Here is a 14622-nt window from a genome sequence, read left to right as displayed (position 1 = left end):
GTGTAGTTCTGAGGCTGCTAATGCATTGTATGACCTCCTTGGCTAAAGTCAGGTTACCTCAAAGGTAAATAGGGGAGGATAGGGGATTGCAGTATTTAATATTAAAGCAGTTCGTACAGTGTCCACTACAAGCCAGGGTAAGAAATGAACAGGAGCTAAGGGTCTTTGTAATGTGGCAGTTTTAAAGATAATTTAGTTTTACAATTTTTCCTATGAACCCAGAGTCAGAGAAACTGAGGAATGCCGTTTTTATGTCCATCCATCCATCCATTAGCTGTATTGCTTATCCTTTGAGGGTCATGGGGGGGCTGGAGCATATCCCAGTTGTCTATCATAGTGCCAACATTTAGAGACAAAGAACCAGTCACACTTACATTCACACCTATGGGCCATTTAGAGTCACAAATTAACATAACCTGCATGTCTTTGGACTGCGGAAGGAAGCTGGAGTACCTGGAGGAAAACCCACACAGGCACAGGGAGAACATGCCAACTCCATAGTGCTCTGACAGTGCAACCCATTGCACTACTGCCGCCTGGAATTTATTGAACATGTTCATGTTGAACAATGAGTTTAACCTAGTTCACCTCAATTAATTGATAACAATTGGGTCACATAACTCCTTTTAGTCCTTAGCCCTACAGTTGACGGCTGGTCTAACTTCACTAAATATTTGTATTGTAATTGACATATTACAATCATAATTTACATTATAATGTTCCTAATATCACTACAAACTCAGAGGCGAGTTTATATCAAACTTTAAACCACAAATTGTGTTTTAAAAGTAAACCAGCCTTTGTAAAAAACATAAAAGAGGCAAATGAAGCAGTCACTGTTCAGGAGTATGCTTTTGTTCCTTTTCAGCCTGTTCACATTTTATTTGTTGACACGTCAGATGGGATATGTTCAATGTAACAACATATGTTTTGTTGAAAGACACATTTTCTCTCTATATTGTACAGCATTTTGCAATAGCCTTTAAGGTACGTCTAGTCCCCTTATATTGGGCAAGTTGAGAGGAAACAGCCCAACCATGATTCAAATCCAATAATGATAAAAAGAAATGCTGCACCATGGAAAGAAGTGTGATGTATTAAAGATATAGTGTATGTTAGACTACCTAAGATTACAAAATGTTGATGGGAACTAATGCAGCATACTATTCTGTATGCCACCTCTAACCAAAATGTAAATGACAATTTAAATGGAGACTGTTGTGTGGAGGAAGTTATGCGTGAAAACCTCTACCCAGTGTCTTAAAGGATAATCGTGGTTTATTTCTAGTTTGGTCTTATTTTTGCGACTCCGGCCATTGGTTGTATTGGAAATAATAGCACTGTAACCACAAACTTAATAGCAAAAATCTGGGCATGCTACAAATAGTATACAGTTTACACATTCATAAAATACATATATATATATATCTATATATATATGTATATATGTGTGTGTGTGTGTATGTATGTGTATATATATGTGTATATATATATATATATATATATATATATATATATATATATATATACAAATAGATATATATATACACATATATACATATATAGTGATACAAAAAGGCATCTGAAAGCATGTCTGACTCTGGGGAAGAAGGAAAAAAACCAAAGAATTTACTAAACATGGAAATAAGTTACCGATGTTAACTTCAAAGTCAGTAGACATGTTTTTCCCACTATCATCTGATATTAACAGGAAATGGATGAGCCCAGCAATGAGCCACTGTGCTGCTTTTTGCCTCTTGTGTGTCCTCGGATGTGCTGACTGCCAATTTAAAGGATTGGATCAGTGTCAGCCAGTATTAGGTTGTGCCAAATGCATCCACAACATAAGATGTGGGTGGTTGCCTCTAACTGATCGCTGGTTGCACTGAAATGGACTGAGCGTGTACTGTACAGACATGGCAGACCATGCATGTTTTTAGTTGGTCTTTATATCTGTTTCAAGAAGGCTAATTTCAGAGGATGTTCTGCATCTCTTCATTGTACATAAGTATATTTATTTATGTTTATTTATTTAAATTAATTTGTGTCTTATTTATGTGATTTATTTATCAAAGAGACATTTTTCAAAGGATTTTGTTTGATGGAACAAACAGCTAGTTTTGTGTTTTTATTTTTAAAATTTTAAATGATTTTCTGACATTTCGCACCCCTGAGTGAAATAATCTACATATTACACATTTAACACACACTCTTTTAGACACCAGTGTCCATTAACATCATTAACACTAAAGTTTTTAAATCTTCATAATATGCAAGAGTATCTTTTCCTTTGTGCAAATCTATGTCAACTTTTATCACTGTTTTTTCAATCATTAAGAACAAGGGGACAAACAGTGGTGACAAGTTATATTTGCTGTCATTGTTCTGAATGTGGCAGCAAAATACAGAGTATGATTGAAGCATTTCAAGTCTGAAATTGATCTCTTTTGTGGCTAAGGAAACTTTACACTGTCTGTTAAGATAACAAATGGCAGGATCTCTGATTTGATGAAATGGAACATGAGGATTCTATGAAAGTTTTTTACTGACAAAACTATTAAACTCAAAACAAATTTAAACAGGTTCTTAGCATAATCCAGCAAGTGAGCTTTAGCACAAGCTCTGTGCTCACTAGCTTTGGGAGAGCTCACGACTTTTTTGGAACTTTATGGTGGCATGATACATACAAGACAACCTGAGGATGGCAAATGTGCTGATATACATTTGTATATTTTCATTTTTACCCTATTATAATTATTAGACTTTACTTAATAATTGTCTTTTGTTATTACTCTAACCATCTAATCGAATGGAAGGCCACCACATACAAGCAACACTTAATGGGTTACTAGTGTGCCCTCTGGGGCTGCTTGCAGAGTAACAGTACCAAAGAGCTGTTGCAGAGAGCTTCATTGTTTTTGGTTTGGACAGCTCATAGAATTATCATTAATTGGCTATGGCTGATAAAATTCTACTGAAGATTTGGTTTGGCAGAACTAATAACTAAAATGCCTAATTAGAAAGAAAAAATGATCATTTATTTGAAATTTTTTGTTTTGTTTTTAATAACTGAATGATATGATTTTCATTTAGCAAAGTTAACAGTTGTTTACTTTATCTTTGGTTAATTTACAGTGACAGATGAACATAAAAAAATTTAATGCTTAAAAATAAAGTCATATTAATTATCAATACTGCAGAGTTTTTTTTTAATAATGAATTGATAAGTCAATAATTGGCCCATTTCGAATTCTGTACAAGCAGCTCTGTTCCTGCACTCTCAAAACCTGCCCCACAATATGATTACTGATCAGCTCAAATTAATTTTGTGGTCTTTCAGTATTTTAGCCTTTAATGAGCTTCCGAAGAATTCAAATGTAAGTTCATATATCATTAACTCTGACATGCACATTCATACATTTCTCTGTTACAAACAACTAACAACAAACCTTCTAAGGTACATAATCTAAGGTACATTTTCTAAGGTAAAAAAAGTTCTGTCATTTCTATTACTTTCTGCAGTCTTTGTTCTACATCTGTCACCATTTTGTTACAACCCTTGTACAGCACCACTTTATGTAAGCAGTAAAATAAATACTGACAGTTCACTCATAATGTTGAAATTGGCATAATCCGTGTGCTCTTTCAGTTTCCGTGTATACATCCCACTCGTGCCTGTCCTGATCCTACTCTGATTTAAGACCATCTTTGCAATGATGACCAGCAGCTCTTGTGCTTTGGTAGCTACAAATGGTTTACACCATTTGAAAAAAGCATTCACTCATACCAACATTACATCAACATGTCTTTTGACAAGAAGTGCCAGAGCCAGATGTGGTCATCAAGTGGTTTGGATTTCTAGTAAGAATAGAAATTAAGTGATTGTGTGTCAAGATGTACATATGTCAGTATTTTAAATGGCAAGGTGAAATGTTGCAAAGAGGGATGGCTGCGGTCAAATATGTATTATTAGTTTTCCTGCAACTCTAAAGCAAATAAAATGTAATGTTGTAAAGTGCGGGGTGAATTAAATGCATAACACCACATTAGTTACACATCTACTAACAATACGTGTAATTTGACGAAATATTCTTAACTCATGGTCCAGCGTTAGATAACAACCTTTTCTGGAGATCTCAACGTCATCAGCTTGCTCATTTGTCATCACAGGACCACATGACCTATGTATGGAACTAGACTATAGTTCACAGTGAACAGGAGGGGGATGCTAAGCAGCATTCCTAGAAAACGTGTGTATGTGAGGGCTGAGAGGAGCATAAAGAGCACAATGTACAGGAAACCCATTCACACAGAGTGATATCTTCATATAAACTCCAACCACCACTCCAACATCAATGATCAGAGGTGAAGACCCTCCTACACAACCCACAACATCTTATCAGAGATTAAGCGGAAATGTCTTCCATTTACCAAACTAAGTCCTGCATTGACACCAGATGTAGATAATAGATTTTAGAATTGTCCGACAAAGACTGGGTTGTGAGATCACATGTGACAGCCATGAGGAACACAACAAAACTAAACCAACTGAATGAACAGCAGAAACAGACAAAAGCTATCTGTAAATACAAGACCAAAGCCACTTGCAGCATCCACTGGGAAAAGGTCAAAGGTCATCGAACAGGAGTCAGTGGACAGCAGAGAAAGAAATTAGTTACGTAGTTCCTATTATGTTGACTCACCCAGCGCTGTTTACTGATGAAGACTGTGGGAAGCAGATGCAAGCTTTTGAGTGAACCTTGTGATAGAATTATTTTGTCAAACTACTATTTCCAAGGTCAAGTATGAAACTTTCATGCTCAGTGTGTTTTCAAGGTAACACAAAAATAAATTAGGAAAAATAGTTGCTAAAACTGCATTAATCAAGATGTCAGAAAGAGGTCAGACAGACATCAAATACAAAACTAAAAAGCAGTTGCCTACATACATATCCAGTCAACAAAGAGCAACATGATTATTAATTTACAACGCTTTCTCGTAGAAATTTAGTTTACAACTAAACTGCAACAGAAAATAATTTCTGTAGGAGCTCTCTGGATGGATTACTTTCAGCGGCAATGTATTTTTGGTTCCATGACAAGCTTGAAATCCAGTAATGCTTGTTTTTTTACTAGCTAAGCAGATTCCAAGTCTGATTCATCATGCATTACACTGCCTAAATATTATAGCTTTTGCTGAGGTTATACCGCAGCTCTAGATGAACATCATAAACAACTTAATCTATATATCCAATAAATGGAGATACATTACAGAAAACAATAAAAATCATAATCTATATTCAATCCATGAGGTGACAGGGTTCTCAAATGGTGGATCCAATAGTGTTTCCTCCTGGAAAGTAAAACATCCAAGTTACCTCCTCTTGGGGAAGTGATGCCTTCTCAATATCGACATATTTTTGAGAGGAAAAAGGATGATTAAATTCAACAAAATGTGCCTCCACTGGATGGTTCATGTGGTCTATGTTCAGTAATACGAGTTTTCAGTGCTCTACTGGTCTTATCGACATCCTCTTTGTTGAAGTTGTTTATCGTTTCACTCATGTTCCTGTCAAAATCATCATTTTTCTGGCTAATCTGTTTTAATCTGCAAAATTGACTAAAAGGGAGACTATTTTTTAATGGTAAGGGATGATCAGAGTCTTCCCTTAATAAAGTATTTCTAGCAGTAGGCTTTTTGAATAGATCTGTATACAAATAATTATTGTCTCTAATAATCCATGAATCCAAAAAACTGGTGCGTTTGCATCCATAGTAAATGACAGAAATTCAGAACATGAGTTAAGATGTGCAAAAAAAAACAAAAAAACAACTCTAGCTGGGTCTCGGACCAGCTTTAATTGAATCTTATCTTTATGTGTGAAACCAAGGACTCTCTTTCTAACCATGTCAAAGACTTTGAATAAATGTATTTTTAACATTTTTTAATATACTTTACTATAAAATTCTAATGTAAAATTTAAATCTCTTTATTTGGTGCAAGACAAAATGGTACTATTTCCTTTTGTTTAAAGGGATTTGGTTGGCTTTAGTTTCTGTCACTGTTTTAAGAGTTTGAATTTGCTGAAGGGCTCTTAATTGTTTATCTCACCCCTATGGTGTAACCTTATTGTCTAATCAGCATCAGATATGTTACTAGGGTGTAGCCTATATAGCAGTGCCTGTGTCTTACTATTGTAGATCTTGAAGAAGGCCTGAGAACTGAAACATCATCTGTCACTTTAAATGAAAAATGCATATGGAGTGTGCAACACTTTTTCCTGCTCACCACTCTGGTTTTAAAACAGCGCTTCTAACAAGTGGGGGGAGAGTTTATCACACCAAATAATTACATAATAACTTTTACAGCTTCACTTTAATTGAAAAAAGATTTTTATTCTTGACAGTGTTGATGCTTTTACACTCTTGCATCATTGCAGCTCAGAAGAACATGAGGAGACTCTGTGACAATAATTGGAAATAAAAACTAAACCCTCTGATGTCTTTTATTAGGAAAACTATCACACTGTTAAATATTTCTCATGATTATAAATGAACATGCCAATCAGATCGACATCATCAGACATGAACTACTTTACTTCTCTTCCCTCATCTCGTCTCTGATTTTGCAGCAGAAACAGTCTGACATTAATTTAACTTTTTTTTATCTGCATCACATATTCTTCATAGTTTGTTCATTAACAGACAAGAGAGCAAAAATACTTACTCGGTAAGAAACTTAATTTCTATACTTATTTACAGTATATCCTTAGCCTGACTTTAATAAGTGGAAATTATTCGCAGTATTTTTTTTTCTGTTATAGTTATATAATCATAATGTTTGCATTTCACCTCGCTGAATATCACTTTTGGCTGGCGCTATAACCAAATTTACCAGTAGCATAGTACTTCATATCATATGAAGCACTTTATTTATGGTTCTGACGATGTTGCTTGTAATTAAGAACTCTGCCTCTTTAACATGAATGCACTCATAGGAACTGAACAGGAAACTGAGCCAGTTGATAACCAGCTTTGTGATACAGGTAATCAAGGAGGCCCACGTTAGGAGCCAGTTAATGAAGTGATATCCTGGGTATGTTGAACTTCCTTTGTAGTACAGGCCTCTGTACAACCACAATCATACTGAGCGGTCACATGACGGTGGTTATCATCTATGTAAGGCAACCCAGGTTTTCCCAAGCGAGTTCACATAAAAGGGGTGGTGTTTGCAGTATATGACCAGTCCCAAACATGGACAAGTCTACTGGCAGCAGAGCGACATATTTTATAGATGAATAGCAAACTATAATATTAGAGAAATATGAAGTTGAACACATAAACCAGGCTAAGAGCAGCAGTTGCAGCTGTCAAATGGAGAAACGACAGCTGGCAAAAAAAATTGCTAATGTGTGACTGTTTAAGTTAATAGGCTTATAAGATCACTGCCCCATCATTAGGGCACAAATAGATCTGACTATAATTACATTTGTGTATTCCATTAAATTAATGCGTTGCTTAGACAATTTTAATCTTATTCTTTCAGCTGCAACCCCATTGGTTTCAAATGAACTTTGGAGGAAATAAAAAATAAATATAAAAACATAATTCAAAGCAGTAAATAGGATTACTTTCATATCTCATAAGTAAAAGATATGAAAACCTACAACAGAAACTGAAGCACTAAAGCCTTGTACATCTTATAAGTAAAACATGTACAAGGCTTTAGTGCTTCAGTCTCTATTGTAGGATGATATCAGTATACAAAAGCACAATTAAATGGCTTTGATATTGCTTGCAGCCAACAAGAAAAGAAATTAAATGAAGACCATGGCGTTGTACCCCAGGAGGAAGTGAACCACAGTCGTAACCCTGAATTTTCTTTTGGGTTACGCAGGTCAAGCATGGGCCTTGAGGTCTCAGGAGCAGTAAATCGGCATGTATCTGAGGTTATTTTGGGAAAGCAGAGCCATTCTGATAAAAGTGAAGCACCATTGCTCCAGTAACCAAGGTAAAAAGGAGATGGCTTCTTTTGGCTCCCTAGACACCACAGATAGGTGTCTGCTAGAATCCATGGGCATAGCCAGATAAGAGTGGCTCCAGACCAGGATGTGCTGATGTTATGCTGAAGGCTACATGCAAAGTGATCTGAACCAACATTGGTAAAAATCATTTCCCTTTTTACAGAATAGCGAACCAATAGACTAGCTCCACATACTTTAGAGGCATTGAGTTTGACCATTTCTGGGCGTATAGTATTTGCGGCATGATCTGTAGGAGTTTAAAAGACTGACCACAGGGGACTGAGCAAATAATAGAGCTTCTGAGCTGTTAAAGGAGAACAGCAAAACAATCTAAGGACAAACATTAGAGGAAGTTCATGCACTGAAACATACTGCAAGGAAAAGCAAAGACAATGAGATCTGCTGTAGGTTTTGTGGTAAGGCACATGAGAGAAACAAGAACAAATTCCCAGCTTTTGGCAAGAAGTGCAAGATGTGTGGGAAAGAAAACCATTTTGCTATCAAATGCAAATCACAAAGAACAGCAGGAAATTTAAGCCAGTGCATGTCATCTCACAGCAGTGAGTGAAGTGAAAGAGGGCCACATTCGAGGCCAACAGTCAGATGATGTTGAGTGACCTGCAACATCATCCTCATACATCTCCTAAACCCAGACACAGCTGGAGCACACAGAGAAAGTGCTTGTGATGTATAACAAGACCAGGTTGTGTCTGCTGGGGAAATTTAAGGTTAACGTCACAAACCCTAGAAACAATAAACTGTACAACTGGAGTTTTGAGTGGTAGGACAGAATGGCAGAATTCCTATACTGGCCATGAAAGCCAGCGTAGCCATGAAGTCAATTCAAGTTCAGTAGGAGAATATCCTGGCCATTGACAACATAGAGAAACAAGAACTGGATCCTTTGACGAAAGATGTGACGAACACATGACAATGGAGAAAATTAAGAAAGAGTTAGAACATGTCTTCACCAGTGATGGCTGTTTGGAGGGTAAAGGTAGCACTGAAAAAGACAATAGTATACTGCCAGTGAAACTATCAAAGTGCAGAGTGCCAGTTGCTATGATGACACTTCTTAAAGAAGAACTCAACGATCTGGAGAGAGGAGGGATCATCGCACCAGTGGAGCATAGCACAGACTGGGTAAGAAGTATGGTCTCAGTGACAAAACCGAATAGGAAATCAAGGATCTGGACAGACCCAAAAACACTAAATCAGGCACTTAAAAATTAGCCATTTTGCCCTCCCTACAGCTGGTGATGACATCCTCCAAGAAATGTCAAAGGCTAAAATATTCACAGTTTGTGATGTAAAGCATGGCTTCTGGGACATCAAATTAGAGGAAGAGTCAAACTACCTCACCCCATTTGCTACCCTATTTAGTTGGTTCCGTTGGCTGATAATGCCAATGGGAATAAGCCCAGCACCAGAAGTCTTCCAAAGAAAGCTCATGCAAGCTCTTGAGGGCCTACCTCAAGTATACATTATAGCAGATGATGTGTTAATTATGGGTGAAGGCCAACAGATGTAAAAGGGCTACAGAGACTGGTGCGTTTAGTAAACTACCTTTAAAAATTCTATGCTCATCTGTCAGATGATTGTGAGATCTTAAGACGACTCCCATACAAGGAGAACATGTGGGAATGGACCGGCATACATGAGGAAGTGTTCCAAAGGCTGAAAGACAAAATAGCCAAATAGCCAATAGAAGTTCCAAAGTATTATAAAGAGGAAGAGAAGTTGATGTTACAGTGTGATGCACTGAAAACAGGACTGTGAGCTGCCCTGACACAGAGGGGTAAACCTATATCATTTGGAAGTAGAAGGAAGAAGGAAAGCTTAGCAATAGTGTTTGGGATGGAAAAGTTACACAGGTATACCTATGGTAGACAGGTGACAGTACAGAGCGACCATGAGCCACTTGAGAATATTCACGGAAAGGAACTTCTTAGTGCACCACAGAGACTGCAGAGAATGCTACTCAGGCTGAAAAAATATGATATCAGTGTGATTTACATACCAGGCCAGGATATGCTGCTCGAGTAGGGCATACTTACCACAGAACACTGAGGCAGACATTGAGACAGAATTTGAGACTGTAAACATGGTAAACTACCTACCGACCTATCTCTGCTGAGAGACTGAGCTCAATTTGATCTACTACAAAAGAGGACACAAAGTTACAGAGGGTGACAGAGAGGATTCTGAAAGGGTAGCCACAGAAAAAAAAATGACAGTCCAATAGATAACCAGCACTACCACTCATTCCAGGAGGAACTCAGTTTCCAGATTGGCATAGTGTTCAAAGGAGAAAGAGCAGTGATACATGATGCACTCAGAGCTGATATCACTCATCGTGTACACTCTTTTCATCTCGGAGTAGAAGGATGTCTCTAAGCAACAAAGAGAGACAAAAGACCTTTATGACATGGCATGCAGACCCTGGGCCGAGGTGGGAACAGACCTGTTTTCTTTCCATAACAAATACTACTTGATAGCTGTAGACTGCAACTCCAGCTTTTGGGAAGTAGATTATCTACCGGACATTAAGAGTAGTACAGTAATTAGAGAGCTAAAGGCCCACTTTGCACGACAGAGGATACTGGATCTTGTTGTTTCAGATAATGGACCATAGTACGTATGTGAAGAGTTTCAAGGATTCAGCCAAATGCGGGAGTTTGAACACAGGACTCGCCAGAATACCCTCAGATCAATGAGAAGGCAGAATCACCAGTTAAAACAGCCACGCGTCTCATGCTGAAAGCTAAGGATACAGGACAAAATCCATACTTGGCTATACTCGATCATCACAACACACCGAGCCAAGGTATCAATACAAGCTCGGCACAGAGACTGGAATGGTCTAGAATGTAGCAAAGATTATTTAACCTGTAAGCCATAGATTTTATCAGGTGAAACTGGAGTCAGGAGATGTTCTGAAAAGGAATTGTCGTCACCTCATGCAACAACTGCACACCGCCACACCTACACAAATAGGGACTGTGGTACACACACCAAGAGACACACAACCGGGTTGGATCAACAGCAGACCTCGTTACCTGAAAGACTTCATTCAGTGATGAGAGTGTGGTTTTGGGACTCTTGCAAAGACTCTGAGAGAAGTATAATTTTAAGGATTGGTCTCATACTAGGAAAAAAAAACAAAGAAAAGTGTAATGTACGCACATTGTGTTATGGATACAATGTTTAAGTTATATATTTCTATACTGATAACTTAAGTGACACAAGAGTCCAGAGCGGATAATTTTCATTCTTTTATAATAATATTTCACATAGATCATTTTATTTGTTTTCAAGCGATATTGAAATTGATATCTTTACTGATGTTGAAAATGCAAGTCTTTTTGTTTAAGTATAATATGGATCACTGAGATTAAGTGATATGTTGAGAGGAAGGGACTATACTTCAAGAAGAAAAAAAGCGTAATGTTGGGGTTTTTGTTTCTAGTTTGTGTTGGTCCGGGGAACAATTAGAGTGTCACACAGACAACAAGTAATGCTGGCTAGAGCTGAGTTAATGTGAAGACTGTCTGAGTAAATAAAGTCATAAGTAAGCAAGTTCAAGTGCTTTATCCCTCTGTTCTGTATGGTTTAGTAAGATCTGAACAGAATAAAACAGTGGAGGCCATCCATCACTGAATCTTTTCGGGGTGTAGATTTATGGCCTCAGTAAGCTTTAAACTAAGTACAACTAAACCAAGTATCCCTAAGAATTAAATTCATACATGCATATAATTTTCAGTCCAATGCCAACTTTTAGGTTCAATACAGGAACTAGTGTATCCTTGATGTTGTGAAGCAGAAAGTAAGCATGTGGAGGTCATTGTGGGGGATGGCTATGTAGGGCATCAGAACTTTAATGAAGGAGCCTGAGTTGTTTAGCATGTAGTGAGCAGTGCAGCAGCACTTTCCAGTCCTTTAAAACTGTGTTGAATTACTTTAACTGAACTGTGTTGCAAAGTCAACAAATTAAAAATGTGAAGACACACTAGATGTCAAACAGTTAGGAAAGAGGTTAATGTATATAAAGTGACATTTTATCCCATTTGTTTTTGACACTGTCATAAAGGTGTTGATGCAAATCATTTATGAGCTTGTACAGTACTATTGTATGGGGCTACATTATATTGAAAAATGTTTCTAATATGTTTTGTCCACATTATTTACATGTAGTATGGGCAGGGGTGTTCATTCATTGCTTCACCGAGAGATGGACACCCTGCATTCTTTCCCTGTCTCTTTATTGAAATTAAAGCTCTATGTGAATACTTTACAGCAACATATAAACTTATTTTTTCCAGTGTTGTAGATATCCAAACTCCATTGTGCTGTTGCGCTCACCAAAAACTGTAGTGTTGGATATATAATATTTTTCTTGTCAACAAATCTCATGAAGAGAACCAAACCAATAATGTGTTAGCCCGTCTCTCAATACTTTGACCTTCTCAGCTCCAAGCCCATTAGTTCCTAGTGTAAATGTTAATCTTTAAAAAAAACCCCACAAACACAGTATATAAAAAGGCTCAGTAAGACAGCTGGACACTGTAGTTTTAAGCAAACATTGCTCAAACAGGAGGAAATACTGCATTTGTTTTGGATTTTTTTTCTGCACATTTGGTGCGGTAGTGAGTATTTGGGGTAACAGGATGGTGTCTGTGGGATTGGGTCAAAATAAACCAGTATTTGTTCATGGTAATGAAGGAACATGTCACTCAGTGCAAGGGTGTGGCTCGCTGATGTGTTTTTAATAGTTTTTAAGACAAGAATGGAGCTCTATGGCTATCTGCATGTCACATTTGGTCATACATGTTGGTTGAGCTTACTTTACACAGCCCCATGGCCTGGTCCTGAGGTTAAACAGTAACATTTTTCTATCACATACTAAGAGTATGTATATTTTTTGGTTTCTATTTCCAGTAGATCCAGCAGATCAGGAACCTCAGAGTTATTTTGGACTGATCTTAACTTTGTCAGTTAAATAACTGGGGCAACTTTATCATTTGAAAAACATATCCAAAGTTAGATGATCTACATTTCATCCTAAAAGCCTGTTTCACAGATTCATCTAAACCAAGTTAGATTACTGTAATGCTCTCTTTGCTGGTTTACCCTAACCAACAATTGTTTGCTTGTAATGAAATTTGCTATACAAATAAAACTGCCTTGCCTTTACTAACTGTATCTGACACTATTGCTTTTCAGTCCAGTTGTTTGAGTAGCCGCTCCACCAGGAAACGCAGGATTTATTGTAACTGGCTGGTTTCTCAAATTTTAACTGAAATCATGAAATAATGTGCAGCTTGAAGAACTTATGTTTTAAAAGCCTAGACCTCCTAATGACCTCTCGTTTTTTTTTTTGTGTTTGAAAATTTCTGGTTAAAGGGCACTCGAATGATTTTACACGTGAAGGCCAGTTTAGTCATGAGTAGCACAAGGAGTGCTACTCATTCAGTTGTATAATATCTTTTGAGAATCTGGACTTAAATATGAAAGGCCTTAAAATAGATTTTGACATGATGCCCCTCTACAAGTCAGGGCCACCAGATTATGCAATAATGCAGGAGCATCCTCTGTCAAATTGGTGAATTTATTGTTGGAAATTCCATAACAAATTTGCAGTTAATCAAATTGCCAAAACTTAGATGACAGAGATAGTCAGAACCAGCAACACTTGTAATGTAAAGTTTTGGTATAAAGAACAGCTTTATTGGGATAACATGCAGTGAACCAGGGCTCTTTTGAGGCCCCTGGCGGTGTATGGCCCCAGGGTACTCGCCCACTTTGTAGCTAGTGCTTAACAGTGATGCAGTTGGAAATGCCACAGGTTGACCAAAATTAGTAGGTTTATTATGATGACTTTACATTGGACTGAGTAAGTGACAATTATTTAATTGTAAATCAACAATTTTAACAGATGCATCATTAATACTAAAAAAAAAAAAAAAAAAAAAAGAGAATAATCATATTGAACTGTTACTACATGCTGAGTATAAAACACAAGGGTGGGAGGTTGACACAGAGGTTCAGGATACAGGGACAAGCTGAGAGGTAAGAGGACAGTAAAACTAAATGTCTGTCATACAGTATGTGATCTGAATCAAAGTGAAATGTGACTGTGGGCAGTTTGGTATGACTGTGGATGACAGAAAGCTGTAGAGGGAGACTGACATTTTGGATGCCAGGTAGTTAAGCCATTATTTAAAAAAAAAAAAAAGATTTAACAGATTTATCTTCTGGTCTTCAGTTTCACAGGAAAATATGTAGCGACAACACTAAGCCTTGTTATGTGTAGGTGTTACCATGTATTACACTACATGTTTGTTACATTTCCACTAACATTCTAAACTGTGAAGTATTAGCATCTAACCTACTCTCACATGTGTAGTTAAAAGTTCCCTGTGGAGTTTCTGAACTGTGGTAGAAATATGGAGCTTTTTTATACACACAAGCCATGCATTTACATGCAGCTGAAGGGTTACGCATTCCTGCCAAGGGTTTTAGACCTTCACACTGATCTACAGGAGTTGGTATCACACCAAAATATGCAGCAATGCGCCAGCAAAGGCAGAGAAGAAGAT

This window comes from Xiphias gladius, chromosome 3, assembly GCF_016859285.1.
Source record: "Xiphias gladius isolate SHS-SW01 ecotype Sanya breed wild chromosome 3, ASM1685928v1, whole genome shotgun sequence".
NCBI lineage: Eukaryota > Metazoa > Chordata > Actinopteri > Istiophoriformes > Xiphiidae > Xiphias > Xiphias gladius.
The sequence above is the reverse complement of the archived record's forward strand: the minus strand, read 5'-3'. Positions refer to the sequence as shown.